The sequence below is a fragment of the Halichoerus grypus genome, chromosome 5 (assembly GCF_964656455.1).
Source record: "Halichoerus grypus chromosome 5, mHalGry1.hap1.1, whole genome shotgun sequence".
Lineage (NCBI taxonomy): Eukaryota > Metazoa > Chordata > Mammalia > Carnivora > Phocidae > Halichoerus > Halichoerus grypus.
The window spans coordinates 149,690,647-149,717,915 of record NC_135716.1 but is presented as its reverse complement, the minus strand read 5'-3'; the positions used below and the strand labels follow the sequence as shown (position 1 = coordinate 149,717,915).

At 40.3% G+C, this 27,269-nt stretch overlaps 1 protein-coding gene and 1 long non-coding RNA gene across 7 annotated transcripts in view; one reads left to right on the top strand and one right to left on the bottom strand.

Moving 5' to 3' along the window:
• Nucleotides 1-27,269, bottom strand: part of LOC118544703 (BEN domain-containing protein 5) — a 1,415,283-nt gene that overhangs the window by 411,501 nt on the left and 976,513 nt on the right. The gene's annotated exons all lie outside the window — the stretch shown is intronic.
• LOC118544707 (uncharacterized) overlaps nt 1,425-27,269 on the top strand; it is a 140,337-nt gene continuing 114,492 nt past the window's right edge. The window contains exons 1-2 of the long non-coding RNA XR_004921728.2: nt 1,425-1,628; nt 2,955-3,057. This is a non-coding gene — a long non-coding RNA (uncharacterized LOC118544707). The remainder of the gene's footprint in view (nt 1,629-2,954; nt 3,058-27,269) is intronic.

Below are 27,269 nucleotides of genomic sequence, written 5' to 3'. Positions count from 1 at the left end.
ATCATTCCACAAAAGCAAGACGATTTTTCACAAAGGCTGGAAAACAGGTCCTTAGAGAATATTTGGATCATCTCTTTTGACTTACGAATGTAGAAAAGAGAAGACTAGAGAGGGCAAAAGACTTCTTTAAGGCGCAGAGCGAAGCAATGTCAAAGATGGGACTAGAACTCCCTGCACTGACCTAGTGCCTGGGCTCTCTGCATGTTTGCCTTGTGCTTTGTCAGCAGTTTGTAAATCGAGCCCTCCTGCCCTCCCTTTGCTCTTGCTTCCTTGGCCTTCTCTGCCAGCCTGCCTTCATTTCTTTCCCCGAGTCCCGAGTCCCCGTGACAGCCTCCCTGCCGCGGCTGCCCTTGTTGAGCTCAGCCACTCTGCAGACAGCTTTGCCATCTTTCACGGATTTGTCCACTTGCCATATGCTTTCAGGTTCCCTCCGAAAACCCCAGTGTTTCTGCTGTCCCCTGAACTCTGTCACACTCTCCTCCCTGTGAATGGGCCCAATAAACACCTGCTCTCATTTAGACTTCATCCATCTCCAGGTCACCATTTTCTGAAGTTTACCTCATCTATTTTTCCCTCTCTTGCCTTTTTTGATGCACCAATTTCGGAGAATTCAGCATGTCAGAAAGAGCAAAGGTGAAGCAGTGATGACTTTTCTGAGGAGTCATAACGACAGTCTTCACTTCTTTATTCATGTGGCCTTTAGTGCAACGACTGTTCCTTGACGCTTAGTATGTAGACAAGGAGGGATAGCTAAAGAAAGGGGAGGCACTGTTGCAGTCCTGGTCATTGACAGAAGAGATGCATGCATAAAAGACTAGAAGAAAATTAAAGGGATGTCTATTTGAGCTGACTAAAAGGGAGTCTGGAATAAACACGGTGACATATATTGAGTGCTCTCTCTGTGTTACAGGATGCTAAAGTGGGCGTTTCATTGGAGGCACCAGGAAACGAGAAAGGCTTATTTGGAATACCCACAGAAATATCAGAGTTTATACAGAATTTCCAAGTATGTATCTGAAAACTGATTGTGAGACTCTGGAAACACCTCACTCACTCAAGGATACAAAGGAAAAGAGGACTGAAAATTAAAGAGAGGGTTTCGTGAGGGGGATTTCTGATGCCTCAAGTCCCACATGCCATGCCCCCAGAGGAGGTCCTCTGTCCTTCATGCCTGCACAGGGAGAGAGAGGCACAGTGTGCTGGATTCTCACTCCTTCCTCAGAAATCTGGTGAGCAAGAGACACTGGCAAGTGAAGTAGCTGCCCTGAGATTGGCTATGATCCTAGTACTTGCCAGGGCACAGGACTCTGAGCAGATGTGGGGCACACAGTAGAAAGAATCAGTTTGATGCCATTTCAACTTCTGTGCCATCTATCTATCTATCTATCTATCTATCTATCTATCTATCTATCTATCATCTATCTATCTATGCATTAGGCCACCAGAAAAACAGGAAATCAGGGGGGTAGTGACAGTGGGAGGAAAAGGATGCATTCCTCAAGTGATGGTTGCAGACAGAAAATCCTCCAAAGAACCCATCAAAGCACCTACTGGAGAGAGAATCAGCTGCAAACAATCTACCAGGCACAGAGAGCATGAAGCAGCCTAGGAGAGAGAGGACCAGGCGAGTGAGTTCTTTTTGTTCCGTTTGCACTCCTTCCCTCTCTCATTTCCACCTTTGCTGGGTTGGGAGGAGAGTGGAGGTACGAGGGAGGAAGACAGTCTGTCAAGTTCAGAGTTTTGATTATTGTTTGGGATTGGACATTTTTAATTACTGAACTGAGGTTGTGTTTGTTAATTGGAATGATTGAGGACTTTCTATTACCTCAACGAGGAACTTTCATCCAGGGCAGGGGAAGGACTACCCGTCTGGAATAGGTTTGAGGTAGTACTGATAGGAGTAAAAAATAAAGCTGTTTTATGACTACAGTCTGAATTCTCATATTATATTAATGCATTATTGGCTATACACATAATTCTAGCAAGAACCCTAGACATAAGTAACCTTACTGTCCCCATTCTAATACACGTAGAAAATGAGACACAGGGAGATTAAGTAACTTGCCCAAGGTCACCAGCTAGTCAAATGTAAGTATTTGTAAGCACTATAAACTTCTTATGGGTTGAACCATATTTGATCCTTAGCTGTATCCTCAGAGCTCTGCAGAGTGCCAGGGCTAAGTAGGTACAACACAAATACCCTTTGAGGGTCTGATTTCAGAATGCTGTGCTGGAAATAAGTGCATGAGAGAAGTTTTAGGACCTTTAAGAGCGGCCAGTGTGAGCTGAGTAAGATTGGTGAGAATTCATCAGGACCCATCTCAGGGATTCTCAGCTCCCTTTTCTGGTCTCCTGGCCAGACCGTACCAGTCATGCCACATGGCCTGTGCTTTGGACACAATTCTACAGTCTGTCCTATCTTGCTGTTGCTTTTATATTGCCTTTTTGCTGAGGATCCTCCTCCTCCTCCTCTGTCTTACCTCAGCCCACCTACCCCCAATTTTAAGTCCCTCTCATAATGTCTTGGTACTTACAGTGTAACATAACATTGTGACTAATGTAACATAAAAACAAAGACAAAAACAAAACAAAAAAAGGACATAACATTGTCCAACACTGGGTGTTATATGCAAACAATGAATCATGGAACACTACATCAAAAACTAATGATGTACTGTATGGTGACTAACAAAACACAGTAATAATAATAATAAAAACAGTAACATTGTCCAACAGCTTTTTTCTCAGGAGCTTCAAAAATCAGGGCAGAAATATGCAAATAAAGTTATATCATGTAAGATTTGGAGACATTTAACAGATTATCTGGTCCAAACTTCTCATTTTAGAGATTTAAAAAGTCTCAGTTCCAGAGAGGGGAAGTAAGTAGACCAAGGTAACACAGATATCAGTTTCAGAGTTGATAATAGATTCAGCACTCTCATCTTTTACTCCAGTTTTTCAGAGAAATAACTGGACGGGCATGGTAAGCAAAAACATCGAGTGAGGACTGCTGTGTGCTCCGTCACCTCTCAGTGGCTGGGAAGAAGAGCTTCTCTGGTGAGATTCTCAGGGTTCTGTGCAAGAGCTATACTAACTACACGTGAAGAGAGTTGAAGGGGAAGCTACTGTGTTTTGTTATGCAAGCCATTTATGGAAAAGACCAACTTATCTCCATTGTGGTCAGTAGTTTTGACCAGAATTATTGAATGAGGAGGAGAAACTAATGTGAAGTGTTGAGGAGCAACACTTTATTGCATTCATCCCTATGAAGGAATTATGAGGGAAGACTTCTTGTCTCTACTTTAAGGTTGATAAAACAAAAGCTCAGAGAAACTACTTAATTTTCCTAGTCACACAACTAATACATTGGAAAATTTAGACTTAAACTTGGTTTTGTCTAATTTCAAAGCCCAGTTCTTTCTACTGGATAGCTTGAAAACTAATTCCAATTGATTCATCCATTTGTTTGCTTATTTATTCATTCAACAAATATTTCTTAAGCATCTACTAACTACCAGCGCCTGTAGTAGGCATGAGGATACATGCCTGAGCTAAAAAAGCCTTGCCTTTATGGAGCTCACATTCTGGTGGTAAATGAAGGAACATCAAGTGACCAAGGAAATGAGCAAGATAATATCAGATATAAAGGAAATAAAGTAGAGTGAGATGACATGAAGTGGGAGGGGCAGGGAGGAGTTCATTAAATAGGGTGGTCAGTAACATCTTCTCAGGGGAGGTTGGGATCAGAGTGTAAGAACAAGAGGATAAATAAAGGGAATAAATATTCATGTTCTTGAAAAACACACAAGGCGGATGTACAGGGGATGGGCGCACTCTCCTCTCCTGCCCATGACCTCTCTTCCACCTCCCCAATGTCCTCCAGCTTCTGAGTACAGGAAGAAGGGACACTGAGGCAGAGAGCTCCAAGGTCGGGGAGAGAGTGCTGCAGAGAAAAGGTGATGGGCTTTGGAACTAGATAAATCTGACTGTGGAACCTTGGGTGAGTTCTTTAGCCACTGAGACTGTTTCCATGCATGAAAATGGGGGTAGGAAAGCCTTCGCACTAGGACACGTGGGGAGCAACTGAGATAATGGATGGGTATCAGTTCTTAGTTGCCAGTAATAGAAACTAACTCATTGATTAATCATAAAAGGAATTTATTAAAGGAAGCCTAGTTACTCACAGAATGAGTTGAAGATCCAGAAAAGCAGGCTGGAGGCTAAGCTCCACGCCCAAAGCCATGCACAGAAGTAGTCTGATGAGAAAATCAACTGCCGCCCCTGCCACTAAGTACCGGATGCTACAGTCAGCACTCCTGCCACTTCTGTGCCACCAATTCAACTTTATTGCAACTATTATGCTCCCAGCACTTAGGACATTGCCGGGCCGGGAACTCAAGCTTGCCTCTCCTGCCCAGGCCTCACAGTTGCCCAGCTCAGAACTGATGTCTCGTGGGGGCTTCTGATGGGTGAAGCCTATGTCACATACGTGTGCCCTAGCTGTGGGAGCAGCTGCGGAAGTGACCATTATAACTTGTACTGTACGGTAGAAGGACTCGTGAAGGAGAGTATTCAAAAGGGGTTGAGATACCAGCAAATATGGCAAACACCCACTGAGGTTGGAAGATACCTAGCTCTGTGTTTGAGACCTAGCAGATGCTCAGTGAAGGTAAGTTTCTTTTCTCCTTTCAGTTTCACAGACTTCTATCCATCTGATCCTAAGCTTTGAGGATGTATTAATAATGCTGTATGGGTAGATGAAAAGGCCACCATGTACTATTTAAGACTCCCGGAGAGGAATCGTAAATTTAGTCCATGCTGCAGACACCTTCCAGAGAGACAGGCTGCTGACTGAGACTTGGCTCAGAGCAGAAACAACGTGCTTGGCATTTGCCTAAATCCAGCCTAGCCCAGAGGTAGAGAAGCCTGATAAAATTAGGTAAATTGAAAATTGAGCCTTAGATGAATTGCTGAGCTTTTGACTGGGAGCAGAAACATGAAAAGACAGGCCAAGGATCATCAGTAGACAAATGATGAGTAATTCAGTAATTGGTCTTGCTGCCCTAAGCCGCATGCTTCCCTGACCATACTCAGTCCCATAACTGGACATATGCCTCAGTTTCTTAATTTGTACTCTGATCCTTTTTCCATGCCACCACTTCTCCTGACCTTTGGGACTGAAGACCAGCCTTGAACCCCCAGCATACTTGAAAGCCTCGCCTCAAGATCTTAGCAAAACTGCTCCCTATACCAGGTTCTCTTATCCCAGATAAGATGCTCCCAGAAATGAACCACAATCCTAAATGAAAGCCAATTTGACACTTATTATTTATGGGTGAAATATAGTTTACAACACACTCTCCTTTATATTACCCAATTGATTCCAATAGCATCTCTGAATTTTATGTTATTACATTAAACATTTATTGAATATGATTGCATTTTGGTCAGGCACTGTTCAGAGGCTCCAAGAGGGAAGTGACCTGTCTAAGAGCACAAAGACACATTTTATGTTTCTTCCACCTTGCCTAAAAGGTTGTCAAGATCAAATGACATACCACGTGGAAAAGTGCTACATGAAAACATCAGATTATTACCAGTGTGGCTATAATACATGGCTCTTGTTTCTAAGCCACTTCTCTAAAACTCTGGGTGATTTGACAGGCGTGAATTTCTGTGAGTATTATGTGAACTTGTGTTGTCTCTCAATGGCTCTCTGATTCCACAAACAGCCTTGTTTTTCTCTGACACCCGTTCTGGCCCCACCTGCCTCCCAAATCACATTACTCCCAGATGGTGATAACAATTGTCCTGGAGTTTAGTGCACCACAGATCTGGAAGGTAAAGGAATCTTGATAAAAATAGCACTGACCTCTGTGGGGGTGGGGGGCGGTGCCTGGGTGGCTCAGTTGGTTAAGTGTCTGCCTTTGGTTCAGGTCATGATCCCAGGGTCCTGGGATTGAGCCCTGCATCTGGCTCCCTGCTCAGGGGGAGTCTGCTTCTCCCTCTCCCACCCTCCCTGATCGTGCTTTCTCTCTCTCTCTCTTTCTCTCTCTTAAATAAATAAAATCTTAAAAAAAACAAAACAAAACAGCACAGACCTCAAGGGATCAGTGAGGATTACATAAGATAACATATATATAGCATTCAGTAAGTGATATCTGCTATTATTGTTTTCATTTTAAAAGTAAAGAAAATAGGGCTCAGAGTAATTAAGTGGCATGTACAAGGGCACATAGCTATTAAAGATGAAAGTGGGGATTCGGAGTCAGGCCTGCATTTCCCTGTGCTGCACTGCCTGCCTATATATAGAGCTCCACTCCCACTTCAAGCCTAGTGCACACCCTTCCTCTTCTTCTAGGCTTCCCACAGCTCCTCAGCAGGATGAATGTTCCCCTCTGTGGCTCTCCCCTTGCCCTGGAGCTTGATAGACAGATATATGAGTTATGAGGGATATGAACCTATACATTTTAAACCACTGTTACAGTATTTGTGCTAAGTAGTCACGCTGTATGGGTAATGTCGCAGTTGGGCTTTGAACCCAAATCCCACCCGTCTGCACCTGATGTCATTCCTGGAGCAGCAGTGAGACAGATGGGCTGAGGAAAGGCGAAGGCCATGGCCTGGCACCCTGTGAGATCTCCCCTCTGTGTTCCCTATCTTGCACGAGCTCTTCTTCATAGGCGATCTCTTATTAGATAGCTTTGTGTGCCAGTTCACTGAGCCAGGCAGTCCTAGATTTAAATTTTGGCTTTGCCTCTGGCTGTATGACCCTCAGAAAAACTTTTAACCTCTCTGAATCTGATTCTTCGTCAGTGAAATGGAAAGAATACTGTGAGGAATATGAGATAACAAGTATGAAACATCCAGCAAATCACGCAGCAAATATGTGGTAGCTGGAAGTCATTAATCACTAACTATTATAAATACCTCTCTGGACTGAGCCCTCACAGGTAAATGTCTGCCCTGACCCTGGCTCTTTAATTGGAGCCGACCTTCCCTTGTTTCTTGTGATAGAAAGCGAAAAGGACCAGCCTCAGGCATTAGGCCCTATTGTATCTGACTAGACTGCCCTTCTCTTCACAAGCTGTTCCCCATTCTTGATTTCCTGTTGAGAGCTAGCTTCCCAAGATTCCTTAAAAAATCTACAACTTGGCCAATGCTGGCAGAACTGTACTTTGGATTTAGGGTGGGATGCACCCTATACATTGAATTTCTTGGCCATCGGTGGCATTTGTCCAGTACACAGCAGTGCCAACTATTTAATTCCATCTCAAGGTGATCCAGCTCCCTTTCATGGAAAAAAGAAGCCATAAATTCTAATGTATTCAAAACTCTAGTGTTAATAGCAAGAGACAAAATTGCTTTGCTTCAGTAAACAACTGTATTTTAAAAGTTACATTACAACCAGTTAATGGCTTTCAATCACAGGGGCCATTTTCTTACAGAAATATTTAAAGGCACCCTCATATTTTTCTTCACAATTTTTTCCAATTAAAATAACAGCAGCTGCTTATGGAGAAGGAGAAGAGAGCCCAGAGGGGGTGCTCAGAGGCTCAGAGGATAGAAGCAGAAGCCAGGCAAAGGGAGGAAAAAGCTTTGCAATCATTCCTAGGAATTAGACTGATTGAGTCATTTCATCATTCAACAAATATTTACTAATACTCAACTAACTCTGTTTTAGGCTGCACATACAGAAAAGAAAAGAGATATGGCACTTGCCCTCAAAGAACCCTCTAGACTAGTGTAGCAGGTAGATAGGCAAACTGTAACAGTGTGATAAGTTCAAAAATAATAATACCCCCAAAGGGCCAAGGGGAGGACACTCACCATGTTCTGCTTTAGACGGCTGCTTTATAGATGAGGTGAATTTCCTTATCTAAACCTTTGAACGTTTAATTTTTAAATATTTCAAATACACCAACTAGTAAAAAGACCAAGAGAATGTACAGGGTAGTACCAAGAATGGCACACCACTCTATAAATGCCTAACATTTCGCCATAGGCTTCATATTTTTAAAGAAATAAAATATTACAAATATGAGTCAAAACTCCCATGTTTTAACCCAATACCCTCCCTTCTATAACAGAGGTAAACTTTTCTAAACAAATTTTCTCCTGCAAATTTGTGTTTATCATTCCCATGGTTTTTTTTTTTTTTTGGTATTACAATGTATGTGTATATGTAATAAGCAAAACAGAACATTATTTAGTATACTTTTAAATTGTACATAAACTTGTCAAACTGCAGCAGGCTTTACTCCCTTACGATGTTTTTGGAATTTAGCCATGTTGATAATTATAGCTCTAGTTCATGTATTTCAACTTCTGTGTAGTATGCTATATGTATGACCTAACCAAATGTATCTATGCTCCCATTCCAATTTTCGAATAACACTGTGATTAAAAAAAAAAGTCTGTCTGTTTAGTGCATTAGTATGACATTCTCTAGAAATGGCATGTGTGGCTAGTAAACTATAAGCATCTTCAGTTTTACTGAATAATGCCGCATTACTTTACAAAGTGGTTATATCAATTTACACCCCTCCCACCAGTGGCAGATGTTTTCCCCTCACTCCATGTCTTCGCCAATAATGACAACAATTGTTGTCAATTTGAATGATATAGAATTGTGGCTTCAGTGTACATCCCTCTGATGGTCAGTGAAGATTAGCAGCTTCATTTCTGTGAACTGCTTGCTCCTTATTATTTTTGCATTTTTGTTTTTTTTTTCCTAATTGAGTTGTAGGTTTTGAAATATGTTGGTGCGTGTATATAATATATTATCCTTTGACGTTAAATGTTCTATAACTATTTTCTACTAGTCTGTGACTTGAATTTTTACCTTATTTGAGGAGTCTTGTTAGAAGTTTTAATTTATCACAATCAATTTTTTATCTTTTCCTTTATGGTGTTTGCTTTTTATGCCTTAAGAAATGGACCTCTACTCTAAGTCCATTAAGATATTCTGTTTTGGGGCACCTGAGTGGCTCAGTTGGTTGAGCATCTGACTCTTGATTTTGGTTCAGGTCATGATCTCAGGGTCATGAGATCAAGCCCTGCCTCTGGCTCCACACTGGGCATGGAGCCTGCTTAAGATTCTCTCTCTCCCTCTGCCCCTCCCCCATCCTTCTCCCTGCTCCGTCTCTCTCTTTCTCTCAAAAAAAAAAAGAGATATTCTCCTGTTTTTTCTTTTAAAAGTATTTAAGTTTTGCCTTTTATACTTAGATATTAATCCACCTGGAATTTATTTTGCCATAATATAGGGATCCAAGGTTAATATCTATTTTGTTTTTTTTTTACTTAAGTAACTAGGCCTAGATATGAGAGAATAAGAGATATAGGAAAAAGCAAATATATCTTCATTCATTCATTCATTCACTTATTCACTCGTTCATAATAACAAGTACCCATGATTTATTGATATTCTAGCCAACCTCACCTATGTCCAGAATTCCAACTGCCAACCATGTGCTAATAAACTTCAGGCCAGAGTTGTTTCTGTGCATGTCCATGAGGCCTTCCCACAGCTGCTTCCCTGACTTTCACTCTCCAGCCCCTGCAGAGATTATACTTAACATACCAAGAGTACCTCCTATGTTGTGAATGAGCCTGACTGACACAGCATCTCATATTAGGATCACTTTAATGGCTTGTTAACTGAAGGACTCCCCGATTCCAACCACTGTCCTCAATTCATCATAGCCAGAGATATTTCTGAGACACAGTTCTGACCACATCACTCTCCCCCACTCAAAACCCTTCAGTTACTTCACATTTTCCTCAGGATAAATTTCATGCTCCTTGGCATAACATGCAATACTTTCCACAACCTGACCCCTAATGACCTCTGCAGCCTTGCTTTTAGCCACTCTCCACCTCATCTTTTATGTTCCAGTAGTACCTCTTCATAGTTTCTGCACAGGCCATGTCCTTGCTTGTTTAAGGGTCTTTTCTCATGCTTTTGCTTTTCCTGTGAATGCTTTTTTGCTCCCCAATTCCACTTGAGACAAAGAGGCTAACTTTACAACAATCATTCTTGTTCTCCCTTCTGCCACCACAGTATATGATTGTCACTAAGAAGTAGCTACTTAAGCAGGAACTGTATTTCCCAGTCCCCTAACAATTGGATGTCATCATATAACTGAGTTATAGCCAATGAATTGTGAGTGGAAGTGATGTATACTGCTTTCAGGTCTGCCCCATAAAAATCAGGTATTAGGGCTCCTCCATGCTTTTCCTCACAAGGATGAAAGGATCCTGGGCCTCTGAATCACCAACATTGCAGTCCTTGAGGGACCATGTTCTAGGTCCCCCATATCAGGAGGCCCTGTGCTTTGGAGTACATTACTCAAAATTTTCTAGGTCCCCCTCAGTTCCTGGAACCAGTGAGGCCGATAGTGTTGTCTGGGCAGGGTGTCCTGAGCTTAAACCAGTCCCCATTTTTCCCTCTGGGCATTGATCTCTGACCCTCTGCCAAGGGCTGGCTTCATGGGCATGTGACCTGTGCCTTGTGCTTATAAGGGCCCTGTGTTTGGTTTACTGTTCTGCTGTTACTATTTTATAATTCTTAATAATTTTTTTTAACAAGGGACCCACACTTTGATTTTGTATTGGCTTCCATAGACTATGTAGCTGCTCCTGCCTCTAACCCGTATGTAGACCAAATGGTGGACCAAATGCCCAGGGGAGCTCTGGGACACATACTTGAACATTCATACTGGGGTTTTGGGTAGTGTCCTGGTTCCAGAAGGGTAGTCTGGTGAAAGGATCATTTCCACTAGCTGGAATGATACTTCTTTTAGGGGATCATGTGAGATTGTGTTGCCAGAATGGTGTTGACATTAGGCACATGACAGGACAAGTTCAGGGCTCTAGGCTACTGAATGTCAACTGCTAACTTTTGGTGTATGGTATGTTAACTCAGGGGTATGGGTTCCTATGTCAACTCTCTCTTTACTCTATGCACTTTCTGCTGCTGGCACTCAGGGCAGTCATTCATCTCTGCATAGGTTCCATACCAGTGTCTGTCCTGCAGTCCTCTGAGGGTGGCCATACCTATCTTGTCTGAGGGCTTTTGAGATCTTCACAATGTCAATGGCCCCTTCTTATCTGTGGCTTCACTTGCTTTCAGGTTGTTTTAAAGCTGTGTTAGTTGAGGAATGGACATTCCTTGTACCAATGAAATGACTCCTTTTACTCTGCCCAGAGACTCTAGCCTACTCTCCTTGCTTGAGTTGTATAATGGAGTCAGGGATGCAGCCAATTTTGAAAGAGTTCATATTCTAGCATGTAATGATTATGGCCTAAAGAGTTAAGAGAAGATAATTTTTATTGTGAAGAGAAGAGTTCAAGAGAATAGAAATTTTATAGTGTAAAATTTCAAAAAGAAGCCATAGTATAACTAAGAAGCAAATTATTGGTTCCATTTTTCTGCATATCTGAGGAAGACTTGCATTTTTGGTCAACACCAACAAAGCACAAAAGCAGCTTTGAAAGATTCCCTGAAAGCCATCTTTCATGATGGACAATACAGTGTCATGACTACCAGTGCAACCAGCATTGAATAAATGATATTATAAAACTACAGAGGCAGGGGCGCCTGGGTGGCTCAGATGGTTGAGCGTCTACCTTTGGCTTGGGTCATGATCCCAGGGTCCTGGGATCAAACCCCACATCGGGCTCCTGGCTCAGCGGGGAGCCTGCTTCTCCCTCTCCCTCTGCCTCTCTCCCGGCTCATGCTCTCTCTCTCTCTCTTTCTCTGTATCTCTGTGTCTCAAATGAATAAATAAAATCTTAAAAAGAACTACAGAGGCAAAAAGGTCTGTATTGTTTCAATATAAACAGGTTCCTAAGAGTCATGGCATTGTGGTTAATGACAGGGTTGCTATTTTTTTTCTTGAAATCAGAAAGATGGAATTAAGTAGAACCACATATTTGACAATAAAGAACACAAAGAGATGGTGCTGAGATATCATGAATGATCTTCATATACAGTGGATTAGACAATAAAAAATCATATAGCTATCTTTTTCTCCACATTATTCTAAATCTTCTTCAATAAATCACTATACATTAATAGTCACAGTGGCTTTCATAATTTTTACATGAGTTTTGTAATTTTGTTCATCAACTTGTTTATATAGACAGAAGTTCAATAAAAAATATTTGCCTGGGGTCCCCACAAACTCAAGGCACCACCCAAATCACTAAATACAGGAAAGCTGTCTGCTGAGCAGGAGAACTCATGTTGGACAATTATGTAAATGGGAAATAAACTTTTATTGGGTTAAACTACTGGTATTTTGGAGTTTATCAAGCAAGCATTTCTCATTACTCCATTTCTTTGTCTCACTGCTATTCATCCTTAAATATTTGACCCTACACATCTCTAGAAACCTTGTCTTACCTTTCCTTTTTCTCAATTATGCCCATTTTCTCTCCCCTCGGGGATGTTCTTCTTTGAACGTCCATGATATCCTGTGCCTTTCTCTATCACTGACCAACCATATATTTTACTCATCTGTTTATCTGTTTGCCTCTTCTATTAGATTATGGACACCTTGAGGGCAGGGATTTCTGCCCATAAATTTTAGTATCTAGCACCATGCTTAAGGCCTGGGATGCAGGAATGAGAAAATGTGGATTCTAGAGCCAACTTTGCCACTATTTTCCTACGTAATCTTAACCAAGCCATTTTCATTCCCTGAGCTCAAATGTCCTCTTTCATAAATTGCAGGTGCTAATGCCCACTTTTCATGGCTGTCCTAACAAATGTATTCTAACAAATACATAACAATAATATGTGAGAAGTACTTTATAAGTTATCTGAATCATGGGTGACCTTCAAAAGATTCAAAAGATTATAGCAGATGCTCAATAAATATTTGTTGAATTAATTAATTCAGCAATGATTAGAGAGCCTTTTAAGTGCCAGGCATTGTTTTAAGCACTAGAAATACAGCAATGAACAAACCAGTAACAAAGTTCTGCTTTCCTAGAACTTATGCTCTAGTGGAGAAGACAGTCAATAAAAAATACTCAGGAAGTCAGTGCTCGCTTCGGCAGCACATATATTAAAATACTCAGGAAGTCAGAAGGAGAAACAAAAGCAGAATAAGAGGAGCAAGAAATGCTAATGTGACAAATTGCCATCTTACATAGGATGGTCAGGGAAATAATTACTGATAAGGTGACATTTGAGCAGGAAGAGAAGAGAGAATGAGAGAATACCTGGGTAGAGTATTGTAGGTAGAGACTAGCAGGGGCATACATTTTGAAGCAAGAGTATGCTTGGTGAGTGCAAGGAAGCTGGTGTGGATGAAGAGGGTGATCAAAGGAGAGGGAAGCAAAGAAGAGGTCAGAAAGGCTACAGGTAAGGGACATATCATGTAGGGCCTTCTAGACCATTGTAAAGACTTTGTATTTTTGTTTCTCTGAGTGAGATGAGAAGCCACTGAGGGATTTTGAGCAGAGAACTATCACCATATGACTTTAATTTCAGAGGATCATGACGGCTTCCAGGGATAATCAGAATAAATTGTAGTGAGTGTAGATGTAGAAGAGCCAGGGAGGCAACAGCAGAACTGGGACTACAAGTTAGGAGGTCATTTCAGGAATCCAGGGGAGTCATAATGGAGACAGAGGTAAAAGTGATGAGGATGATCAGAAATCTGTATATATTTTTATCATAGAGCCAATAAGGTATATTGATGGATAGGCTGTTGGATAAGAAAGAGGAATCAAAGATGATTTCAAAGACGAGAGGGGTCAAAAGAGATAGATGGAATTATCAGTTATAAATACAGGAGAGATTATGGGAAAAGTAATTTTGGGGATTAAAAATTATAAGTTATGTTTTAGACAAACCACTTCATATGCCTACTAGATATCCAAGCCAAGATGTTGAGTAAGTGATCAGATGTATGATTCAGGAGTTCAGGCAAGAGATCTGGGTAAAGACATAAGTTCAGGAGTCATCAAAATAGCATACAATTTTACTCATATGTGGAATCTAAGAAACAAAACAAATGAATAAACAATCAAACAAAAAGCAGAATCAGACCCATAAATACAGAGAACAAACTAATGGTTGCCAGAGGGAAAGGGGGTAGGAGGAAGGGCAAAATAGGTGAAGGGGAGTAGGAAGTACAGGCTTCCATTTATGGAAAGAGTAAGTCATGGGAATAAAAGGCACAGCACAGGGAACATAATCAATGATATTATAATAGTGTTGTAGGGGGACAGATGGTAGGTATACTTGCGCTGAGCATAGCATAATATACAGAGATGTTGAATCACTATGTTGTATACCTGAAATGAATGTAACATTGTGTGTCAACTATACTCAAATAAAAAAAAAAACTACAAAGAGTTTAGGAGTCATCAGCTGATATATAGTATTTTAAGCCATAAGACTAGATGAAATCATCAAGTATGTAATACTAACTGAGAAAAAGAGAACTTCCAAGACCAAACTCCAGGATACTTCAATGTCTAGAGGCTAAGGAAATGAAAGTGAACCAGTAAAAGGTGACCTGGAAAGAAAATTAAGAGAAAGTGGTTTCCTAAAGCCAAAGGAAGAATGCAATTTGAGAAGGCGTGAGTGGTCAATTGTGTTAAAAGTTGCTGATATTATGACTTCATCATGGAGAGTGGTGACATAGAACACTTTTGTCATAGAATATATTCTGCTATAGAGTCAGCAGTTCTGGGTTAAAATCCATCAGCTGCTTCCTCTGCCAAATGTGGATATGAATTCCTGAACATTATCTTCTAAGATTGCCATGGATCCAATATAAAATAATAGTTGTGAAGACATTTGGTGAAATGCTTTTTTTTACTGTTCAACCATATATAATACCAGCTCTATGCCAGCACCTGATCTGGGAAGTGGGGACAGAGATAACACAATATACTTTGTAATTCTCTGACCTTAGGGAGATCCCAGTCTGGTTTGTGTGTGTACGTGTGTGTGTGTGTGTGTGTGCACGTGCACGCACGCATTACACCAATACTACCATATGTGCAGTTCTGGAGGAATGCCCAGAGCACTACAGTAGCGCAGAGGAGGGTAAGGGTAAGTGGGATTGATAGTAAAATGGCAGCCCCAAGAGGCCACAAAAATTGGACAGGAGGGAAGATTCTTGGGAGCTCATTTCTCAAGTATGTATCATGGAATTGGCAGAGTAGGCCCCTGAAATGCCAGTCATTTCTATCTTCCTCACCGTCTGACTCACTTGAAGCATCAGCACTGTTAGCTGAATCAATACTTTCTCCTTGACCCAAGCAATTGATTTTCACAATATCCTTCTTTGTCACAGAAGACTAAGAAGTAGAAACACATAAAGACTGTTATACTGAGAGGAAACAAAAGAGAGCAAGGGCGAGATGTTTGCTGGTAGAAGTGGATTACTGGGTGGCAGTGAGTTCAGGGCTGGGGATTCTGGGCCAGAGGAGGGTTGAGAAAGGAGAAATTTACGTAGCATCCCAATAGGCTACTGGCAGTGCTGGATTAGCTGCCATTGGTAAGACGGAAGGAATTCATGCTGCCAAGTTCAGGATAAGGCAGGTGATAGTAGTCTGAGGACAAGGCAGGCAAACAAGCTATATTCCACCAGGTTGACAAGAGAGGCCAGAACAATAGCAGTCTGAGTGGCACAAACCTTACCCAAAGGCCAAGGTCACTGCTACACCGCCTACTTCCCCTAAGAGCAGGAGCCACTTGACAACCACTTACGAGCTCTGCACATCTAAGTCTGACAAGGAGAAATCCCAGTCCTTCCAAAGACCAATGATTCTCAACCCTGGCTACACATGAGAATAATCTGGGACATTAAAAAAAAAAAGAAAAAGACAATGCCTGAGCATAGCTTCTGATTCAGTGAAGCAGAGGCAGGCAATTTGGTATTTTTTGTAAGTAGTCCAATGAGCAGCCCTTGTCAAGAACCACAGCCTTAAATTATCCTAAAAAGCAACTTGGTGCACTTAAAAGATCCCTGACCTTGTTATTCCTTTCTTCCTTTCTTTCTTTCGTTCACTCACTTCAATAAGTATTTACTGAGTGTTACTATGTACTATAGACCCAGGTTAAAATCACAACTCAGATACTTAGCAGCTGTGTGATTTGCGGCACAATACTGCTGTTAACTTCAATTTTGTCAAAATGAGAAAAATAAAACTATGTATTTTACAGAATTGTTTAGAAGATCACCAAAAATTACACATTAGAAATGCTTTCAAATAATATGCACTTGGTAATTGTGCATTTCCTTACTCTTTTTCTTAATGAATTGGGAAGGGGAAAGGTTGGGTGTAGAGAGAGAAAGCAGAATGGAAAGAGCACTTGTTCAATGACTTGGGGGAAGCAGTACTAAGTCAGCCTATTGCTGATCATTGTGTTTCTGTGACACTTAGGACCCTGCCTTGCTCTTGTGGCTAAGACCTTCCCCCAGTACCCAATCCTTTTGAGTCTGGAGTCCTGCCTTGCTCCCAGAGGTCATACAGGACCTGGGTTGCTCAAGCCCTGCTACTTACTTATGCATGGATCTGCTTGACTCTCTCTGCACAGGTCTGCACTTGGCAGGACTGGAGGGGCTCAATCACTTATGAGCAAGCCACTTAACATCTGAGCCTCTGTTTCTTCAGTTTTATATTGGGGATAAGATTATTGATTTGGCTTACAGACTCTGGATTTAAGCATCCTGGGTTTGAGTTCTGGTTTTGCCACTGTTTCCTCTTGTAGAATAGAGATAATAATAGTATGTACCTTATGAGCTATTATGAGAATAAAATAATCCATTCAAGGTACTTGAAACATTATCTGGCATATCGTAGGCTTTCAGTGAATATTAGCTGTTATTATTATTTCTGTTATTATTGTCATCATCTCTTTGACTGTCCACGGAAGCCTATGAGCATCTGAGCAGCCCAGCCACCAATACACGCACTAATACACAGAGAGCTAATTAATCCATTAAGGCAGCGGCTTCAATGACAGCTGGGAATGTGTACAAATCATGTTGTTTTTTCCAGACCTGTCATCTCACACAGGATAATGGCTCCCAGGCGGGCCCAGTATTCTGTATAATGTTCCTGGGGAACTCCCACAGGGGTTTCAGGTGGCATGAAAGATGGGATCTTTACCAGAGCTTTTCAGAGAAGGGAAAATAAACGACCTCATAGCATCCCTTCTGACTCAGCCTGTACCTCTGTGGCTCACCATGTGGCCATTTTGTGCCTTGAATGCCCAACTGTTAAGGTTTGAACAACATATTAAGGTCCAAAGGAGCTTACTGGCTGACTTAGTAATGATCACTGTTGATAACCACTCTCCTACAAACAGCATTTTACAGTTTACAAAATCTTTTCACACATATTGTTTCATTTGATTCATTCATTCATTCATTTACTGAAAACTCACTGTGTATTTACTATGTGTCGGGCTCTGTGTGAAGTAATAGTCAACAAAATATTATGTTTAAGCACTGAGGATATGCTAGTAAATGAGACTCCAGATGTGAATCATAAAAGGCCCCAACAGTTCACAATCAAATTGGACAGAATTGGAGCACATGAAAGAACAGAAGAAGTACAGTTCCTGTGATGGAACCAGGGCATGTGTGGGCAGGGTACAAATAAGAGAGTGACACTTCTATCTGGGAGGAGGTAGATAAGAAAGACTTCATACCTGGGACTTTCATACCTTCAGACCAACTCTTAAGTTCCAACTGATCCTGCTGCTATACCTGAGTCAGTCCTGGCACCTGGTTCTCCCAGAGGTTGGAAGTCCACCCACGTGGCTGATTTCTGAGCAGTGCCTATTCCTTGGTTTTTCTAAGTCTGTATGTCATACTCTGAGCAGTCATTAAGGCTCAGAGTTTTCATAATATGGCTGCCAGCCCATAATCTTGGTTATACCTCTTGATAAACATAATAACATCTACTCTTTGAATCCTGCAGAATTACTGTATTAAATGAGATCATGAAAGTAGAAATAATGCCAATGATATAAGGGACCTTTATTGAATGACTGATATACATTGATGTACAGACATTAGGTACTTCATGCAAATTTTTGCTCATCCTCACATATTTCTTTCCTACAAATAGATACTAAGCCCTCCATTTTACATAAAAAGTTCAGTAACTTGTCCAAGGTCTATAAATAATAGGCAGTTGCAAAATCCTATTGCAAAAATCCTTTTATTATTATGTGACTATATCACATTGCCTATCTAAAGTGAAAATATATACATACATACAACTAGAGAGCATCTATCATGTGCCAGGCATCAAGGTAGGCATTTTAAATGAAATTCACAACCATAGAGATATTATCTTTTATAAAAATTAAAAAAAGAATAAGGCAACTGATGCTCGAGGATGATGAAAAAGATCAAATAGTTTGTTGATGGTAGAGCCTGGGTTTGAACCCAGGTTGTTTTAACTCAAAAGACATTGCCCTTCCACTCTTCTTGAGACCTGTGGTCTAGTTTTGGTTGTCCTGCTAGTTTACCAGTTGCTTTCCTTCTCTGAGACTCAATTTCCCCATCTGAAAAATTATGATCTCTAAGAGTTGTTTCAGCTTTAATGTTCTCAGGTTTTAAGATGTGAACAGGTGGAGATGAAAGGCAGACAAAAAGATATTCCAAACTGAGAAAAGCAGGGCTACAGAATTGTCAAGATCAGGTAACATTTAGGAAATGTCAGGCATGCTTTGGGGCTGGAGTTAAAGTAACTCCCTTCTTTGGGTAGGGGATCAGAGAAGGCTTCATTTATACTAGACCTTGGAGGATGAGGAGGAGTTTGAAATGTTAAAAAGATGAGCATTATTTCAAGAAAAAGGGAAATACATATAAAGGACTCAGAGGTCTGCAATTACCAAGTATGTTTGGAGAATGGTGATTTGTCTGATGTGGCTTTGTCCTAGGAAGAAGCAAAGGAATCAAGGGAGAGAGGTTGTGACGGCAAATTTCACTGTAGTGGTAGCAGTGGTTTCAGTCTGATTTGGTGAGCTGTCTGCTCATACATGGCAACTTTTGCTCCTAGTCTTCATTAAAGTACCACACAGGTCCTGACAATTTGAGGTTAGACACCTAAGTTGGAGTAGTACTATTTTTTACAGAGTGAATAATTAAAAGTTAGCTAGACAATTGAATTCTAAACACTCACACGTATGCACACACACGTGCACAGACACACATCTGCCTTTTTATGTGGTCAGATCAAAAGAAAGACATTTGGATGTACCGCCTGAAGGTATTTCTATAATTCTTCTGTTGATCATAAGAGAGATAGGTATTCAGAGTATAAAATGGTAACAGAGAGCACTGGTTCTTGTTTTATTGGTATTGTGAGAATTCTTTGTCTTGCCGAAGCTTAAGGATATACATCATAATTATATTCCCTTAGGAGGTGCTATGGAAATGCCCAGAGGCCTTATATGTCTTCTGTAGGATGTATGAAACACAAGCCTCTGGCTAACTTTCAGACCACATCTCATATGGGCAATGGGCAGGATCTTCATCATTGGTGGCTTGAAGCCTGTACAGAATAGCAGGCTATCAATGAGAGGCTTTATGGCTGGATCAAAGTTCATGTTTTCCACTTCTCCCCATGCCTTTTGCTTTTTCTATGAAACAGAAAAAAATATATTCAATATATTCACAAATATTTTCAAGTCTCACAACTTGAAATCCTCAAAATCCTCCCTTTTACATCTTCTCTAAGTAAACAGAACATGTCTTCACTTCACATACATTCCACCAGAGGGTTGTCTGTTATTATTGCTTCCACTTCTCCAATTCCTTAACTTAAACTGGGTACTACTTCCACCTTCTCTGAAATCATTCTCACCAAGCCAAGCAATGATTCTATTGATGCTAAATCCTCATTTTGTTTTTTAAATACTATTTTGGTGTTTGACTCTTTTCACCATTCTCTCCTTAAAACTCCCTTTACCTTTGGCTTCAATGACACTGCTCTATCTCACTCTCCTTCACTCATTTTTCCTAATTTACCCATCCCTTAAATTCTGATGTTCTCAAAGTCCCTCTCTCTCAACCTGAAATTTCTCCATCCACTTACTCATCTATCCCTTAAGTATACATCCATTGAAGACCTGTAGAAATGAATCTGACCAGATCCCTGCACTCAAAGAGCTCACAGTCTAGGGGGAGAGAAATATGTAAACAGAGAATCCTAAACAGAATTAGATACCGTTTTGTCTTTACTCTGCTGGATAAAGATGATGTAGTCTGAAGACAAAGGCAGTATTAGCAGAGGCCTTCTGCTTCTTCCAGTCAGGTAAAGAAAGACAACTTACATTTGCCTACATTTGAACACATTTTGAAAGCCTACATATCATGTCAGATTTAAGTATCCAAAAGAAAAATCATTCAATGATATTAAAATTATTCTATCACTTGATCGCTTGGTCCATTCCATTGCATCATATGTGGGAGACAGCATACTGCAGAGGAAAGAACACAGCTTTTAGGAAAAAACAGGCTTGAGCTGGAATTCTGGCTTCATTTTAAACTATCTGTATTATTTCAGACAGGTTACTCACAAATGCTCAAAAGCTCTGACCTTTCTTTTCCTCATCTCTAAAATGTGCATAATATTTTCTTATAACACTGTTATGAGGATTTGATACAAGAAGCACCTTACACAATTCCTGGTGCTTAGTATTAAAAATGGACATCAGCCCGAGCTTTCTTCTATTCCAAATGTGGGACTAACTCAAAAAGAAGACAGAATGTGGGTAATCAAGTGTGTATTTCTGCTCAGGTAACGAGGCGTGATGCATTGGTTAAAGGGCCCAAGATAGCATTGTTTTAAATAAAAGTCCTAAATTCCCTCTCAATTTCCTTGTTCAGATCACTTAAGGGGAGACTTCTGTAGTTCCACTAATGAAGTCATCCTCAAAATCACTTTCAGACAGACTATTGCTCAATAATAAACTAACTGCATGATAATACACATACCCAAGCCCCCAAGTTGGATGATTTTTTAAGATCAGAATCCATAGAAACAGTCATTGAGAGTCTTAAGGGGGTCATTTGCGGAGATTGGATTTCTCCAAAAGAAAAGAATATACCCGTTTTATTCTCTTTATTTTGCCAGCTCATCAAGAAGAAAACGATGAAAAAAATGCTAATGCCTATGGTACAATTCATCACAGGGAATTTTATGGCAGAAAAATGTTTTCAATTTATAATGGCAGTAATAAGTGACATTGGGCAAGGGCTGAAAGAGAGTTTTTTCTTCTACCAGGAGTCAGCTAGGAATAGAAGAGGGATGTAATCATTACTCATCCCTGGATACTGAATGTTCAAAGGCATCTTATACAACAGCATGCATTTTATTACCCTGCTATATGCCAGGCAGAAAAATTTTACCAAATTTTTCCCATGCCCTGTTTATCATAAGTGAGTCCAATTAAGGTCACATGGTGGGAAGGGAGGGTCTTCTCCTTGTCAGAACTGCAAGGCTGACTTTGACAAGTCCAACAAAAGAGCCGTCCTAAGAACGGAGCCATCTTGTAGTGTTTGGTTTAAAAAATGCACTTTAAATGACTCTACTACTGAGGAAACACATACACACACACACACACACACACACCCTCGTTGTCAGAGTTTTCTCATAAATGGAATGCAGTGGTAGAAAACTCACTGAACACTGTTTCCAAGACCTAAGACATTCCTCATGCTCTCTTGTTGAACTTTCCTCTCTGTCATGGGAAGTCACCAAGATGTGTGAGCACTTACTATCACCATGACCATCACTGCAGTTCTGTCCCTAAGGCCCCATATCATCTTCATCATCAAACTTCACTCATCATTCACTATTTGTTCATTCATTTACATTTACTAGAAAACTCGAATCAACAAGTATTTATTATATGACAATGTGTCAAGCATTAAAAATATAACAGTGATTATGACATGACCCCCTATCTTTGGGGCAGGGTTCTTAATTTGGTAGAGTAGATAACTGAGTAAACAATCATATCACTGCATGAATGCGTGAAAAGAACTCCGCTAGAGGGTATGCTAGGTACTGAGATTCAGAGGTAACAGGAGGGAAGAACACATTTAGCATGAAGGGGCTGAGACAATGCTTCCTGGAGGAGATGCCCTTCTTTTAAGTTGAGTTGTAATGCATGAGTGGATATTTTCTAATTGGAAGTGGATAGAAAGACAATGGCAGGCAGGAGAAGGAATTAAATGTACAAAATGGAAAAATATATGAAATAGCATGGCATGTGCACAGAACAGAAAGTATGAAGGGTTGAAAACAGGGAAATTAAATTATTTAACTCCCATTTTAAAAGGAGTAATCTGCCTGCTGTATAGACTATAGGCTGCAGGGTGGCATAAATGAAGGAAGGGACTGCTAGGAGAGGAGTATCTTCATGACAGAATGATTAGGACTTGAGCTAGAGCAGTAATGACAGAGGAGATGAGAAATCAGGAAATATTTTGAATATCATTACTTAACTGCCCCCCATGTTACCTAACTCCTCAAATGTCCAAACTGTTCATTCTACAAATAGAGAAACTGAGGCCTAGAGGGGAAGGACTTGTCAAGGCCATCAAGTGGCTCCATGGCAGAGAAAGACTGCCTCCTCTCTTTGGCCTCCCCAAGTTTTCGACCACCTCCTCCCCAAGTCAATTCCATTGTTTTTCATAGCCTGCAATACCATCTTCCCGGTGGCATTTTAAGAAAACCAGACGGCCTTCAGCAGAAAGTCTGCCCAGCATCAAGACAAACCAGAACTTTGATGTGCTCCAATTGGAGCAGAAAAGATGTGTGGAAAATACCAAGCAAATGTTTGGACTCAGAATCCAAAATAACATGTACTTACTTTGCAATTTAAAAAATTAAATTCAAACATGTGTCTTGTTGGTTTTCCAGAAAATACAGAATTTTGTAGCATAAAATTAAATAAACACCAGCCCAAACTTGTGGTCTCTCCCTTCCTCCCTCCAGGGTTTTTTTTTTTTTTTTTTTTTCCAATTATTTTCAAACTCCCTCATTCCCCAAATTAGTAACTTCCCATATGTTTGGACTCATAAGGCAACTGGTTCACACTGGTTAATATCATAACACACAGGGGACACTCATTTCCTAGTTGCATTATACATAGTCAGTCCTCTGGACATTTATTCATGCGGTTTCTCTGTCTGGTATGCTTCCCCAATGCCCTTGCCTTGTCTGAAAATACTTTGCAGCCTCCTTCTTCAAAGGCTATTCCCCAATTCTTCTTGTCATTTAACAGGGTACTTTATTCCTCCCAAATCTCATTGCAAATCCTCAGTCTCTTCATCTTTACAGTGGAAATAAATATATTTCTACCTGCCTCACAGAGATTGTAAAGATTAAATTAATGAATATCCATAAAATTGCTTTGAAAAGGGTAAAATGCTTAACTGTTAGTATTAATTTTTCTCCCTCCCTTCTTCCCTCCCTCCCTTCTCTCTTCCTTCTTTCCTTCCCTCCTTCCTTCTGGTCTTTAGTTAAAAATACCCTTCCTTTGTTGGGGAGGGGAGGTTCCCGAACCATATAAGTCAACAGACATTTGCAATCAGCTACCTGATGTCTAAGATAAGTAATAAGTGCACCTATTCAGAATGTAAGGCCAGTCTTGGGCCTGTTCCTGGTGGCACAGGCCCTATATCATGTCTAAGTCTTATTCACTTCTCCATTCCACCAAAAAACATCAATCACTGAAACTCTTAAAAATAACTTGGGTAGACAGAGAAAGACAAATATCACATGATTTCACTTAATGTGGAATCTAAAAACAAAACAAATGAACAAACAAAACAAACTCTTAAATACAGAGAACAAACTGGTGGTTGCCAGAGGGGAGATGGGTGAGGGATGGGTGAATATCCAGTTATAAAACAAATAAATCACAGAGATGAAAAGTTCAGCATAAGGAATATAGTCAAAAATACTTTTAATATTAATTGGATTGCAATAATATTGCATGGTAATAGATGGTGGCCATATTTATCATGGTAAGCACCGAGGCTTCTCTCTCACTTTGTACTAAGGGGTTGTTTCACATCAATTACATAAAATTGTCAAATTGCTATATTGTACACCTGAAACTAATATAACATTATATATCAACTATACTTCAATAATAAATTAAAAAAATAATCCTGGTACTTCCTTCCAACAAAAAGGAATGAGGTCTACCACCCTCCAGTTCAACCTAGAGAGTTCTTGTTTCAGTTTTATATTTTACAGATTTTGAGAAAAGGGTTCCTTTGCTCTAAAAAAGCTTTCAAGTAATTGTTCTGACCCAGAGCCCTCATTTTAGAGGTGTAGAAGTCAGAATTCAGAAAAGGGAAGGAAATAGTAGCCTAAAGACATACTTTGGATGAGCCTTTTCAAAGTTACGTAAAGTAACTTCCAGACCTAGGATAAACCACTTCCTGGGTATTATCCCTACCCTGTCTTACCTCCTGGAAGGTTTTCCTGACATCAAATGAGCTAATGAACTGACACCCTGGGTGCATCTTACTTTCCAGAACAAGTGGCTGTCATCATGCTCATTTTGGCTCATTCTCCTGGTTACACATACCAGGCGCCCTGGCAACCAAGATCAAAATCCAGGTAGCATGAAGAAGAACCTTTGGATTCCTGACTCCAACCAATTCCTTAAAGGTATTTTGGGTCAGTGTATATGCACTGCTGCTGAGTCTTCTGGCTGAGAGAATTTCTTTTCTCCTAACTCAAGGAAAAGAAGAAAAGCCCTCAACATTTCAATAACAGGCCCTAGTGCTTCAAGGCCAGGAAATGGCAACCTCCTTCTCCTCCTCGCTGACTGCAATGAGCTTTAAAGGGTGAGTGGTTAACAAGAAAAAGAGAAAACTGAAATGACCTTGGGTCACTGTAGGTGTTTAGGAAAATGGTGATTTGACTGTTGTAGGAACAAATGGTTGCTAAGTCTCTGAATACAGACAACAAAATTTCAAGAACTTGTAGGTCTTTGTCAAGCTATCTTATGCATGAACTAAACTCTAGACAGCTCTCAAGTGAAACCAAAGTCACAAGTCTGTTTTCTTCTGTTCCATCACATCAGTCCATTAAAGCTTACCCCTCTGAATCTCCATTTCCTTATCTCTAAGATGGAGATAATAGTATCTACCTTGTAAGATTGTCATGATGGTTCAATGGTAAGATGTATGGAAGACTCTTTGCCCATTTCTGCATTACAATGATGATAAAATAACAATACCTAACACTCATTGAATACTTACTATGTGGTAAGCAGATTCTAAGCATATTACTTATATTAATTAATTTCATCTTCAACACAAGTCTTTGAGGATTATTATTATCTCCATATTGCAGAGAGGGAAACTGAGGCACAGAAAGGTTAAATTACCTGCTTAAGATCATACAGCTTCACAGTGATAGAGGAGATTCCACCTAGGATGTCTAACTCCATAACTTGAACTTAACCACTCTAGTGACCTGGCTCCAAATAAGTAGGAGACGTAACTGTTTTTATTAATGAGATCAGCACCAGAGAGGAGAGAAGCAAGTGTGGTGTCTTAGAAGGTCTCACAATCCTCAACAGCAGGCAGTCCCACTGAGATGATCCAGAACATAGAAATACTGATGGTTCCCTTCAAAATGGCTCCCATTGACAGAATGCTGGATCCCCACACTTTGCTCTTTGGCATTAATTAAAACAAAGGAGTTAATCAAGATAAACTTCCACACCTGCCCAGCACCAGCCTCGAAGTTTATCATGTCTAAATATGTTTCTCATGCATTTACTGCAAATTAGTTTCTGAAAGTGAATTTCAAGGTCTAGTGACTCTGAGGTTCCCTAACTCCGTTTTCATTAAGTTTTCACAAATGATCTACTGTTGCATTATTCTTTTATAGTGCAGATTTAAGGCCCCACTATGAAAAGCAATTATGCTGTCAGAAAAGTGTATTTTGACTTATTAAAAAATCTGAAAGGTTTCAGAAAACTATTTATTTAGGTTCTCATTGGGAGGGTATTTTGACAGTCCTCAGAAAGAAAGCACTTTTCTGTTGCATACTATTTGGAATAGCCTAATAAAGCCTTTCTGCAAAGTGTATGTGGAGTAGTAGAACAAGCACAGTGCAGGGCATCAAGAAGCCCTGAGTGTTACTCCTGAAGAGAAGCCTTGGGCCTCCCCGTCCTCATCTGAAAAATAGAAGAGTTCCTCACAGTAATTTCTAGAGTAAAAGGAGCATTGAGATTCTATGATTACAACTGCCTGTAATGAGCACTTACCATTCTCATACACAGCTCTAATAGGTATATGTCCAACCCTGAGAGATAGACCATATTATTCCCATCCTTTAGATAAGTAAACTGAAGCTCTCTCACTTTAGATAAGTAAACTGAAGCTTAAAAAGTTTACATGGCTTACCCAAGATTACATACTACATGTTAAATCTGTGACCCCTATTGAGTATTCTAAGGAATGCTATTCAGAGAAAAAAAGAACATAGAATAAACTATTGATGCATTCAACAATGTGGATGGTTGACTGACAGAAGTCAGATATAAAAGAATTCATACTATATAACTTCATTTATATGAAGTTCAAGAATAGACAAAACTAATCTTTGGTGATATAATCAAGAGTTGCCTATGGAGTGATGGAGAGTGAATGGAAAAGAGCCCCATGGGAGTTTTCTGGGAGTGATGAATATATTCTAAGTATTGATTGGGATGGTTACACAGGTGTAGACATCAAAGCTCAAGGAATCCAATGTTTAAATTCAGTGCATTTCACTGCATATAAACCTCAAAAAAAAAAAAGTATGTGGCTGGTGGGCAGTTTGTCTGGCTTGTGAGTCCTTTGCACAGATGCCTATCTACAAAGACTCTACTCCTCCTAAAATGGATAAGCCTGGCGCAGTGTGTCCTCCCTTGGGAACCAAGGGAACTGGTGCAGGGCTCTTCTCTGTCAGTTGTTCCTCCACCTACACAGATCTCTGATGCTAGGGAAGACCTCTGCACTGAGAGAACAAATGTTTGAGGCCTGTGTTTGCACTTTCTTCCTGAATGACCTTAAGTAAATCACGTCTTTTCAGGAGTTTCCTCATTTTAAAATAAAGGGTTTAGATGTAGTAGTCTCTAAGCTCCTTTCTAGCTCTAAGCTTCTCTCACTTTGTACTAAGGGGTTGTTTCACATCAAGCTCCCATGCCTGGTTGCTTTCATTATAGAAAGCTGGACAGAATGCAGAAAAGATGC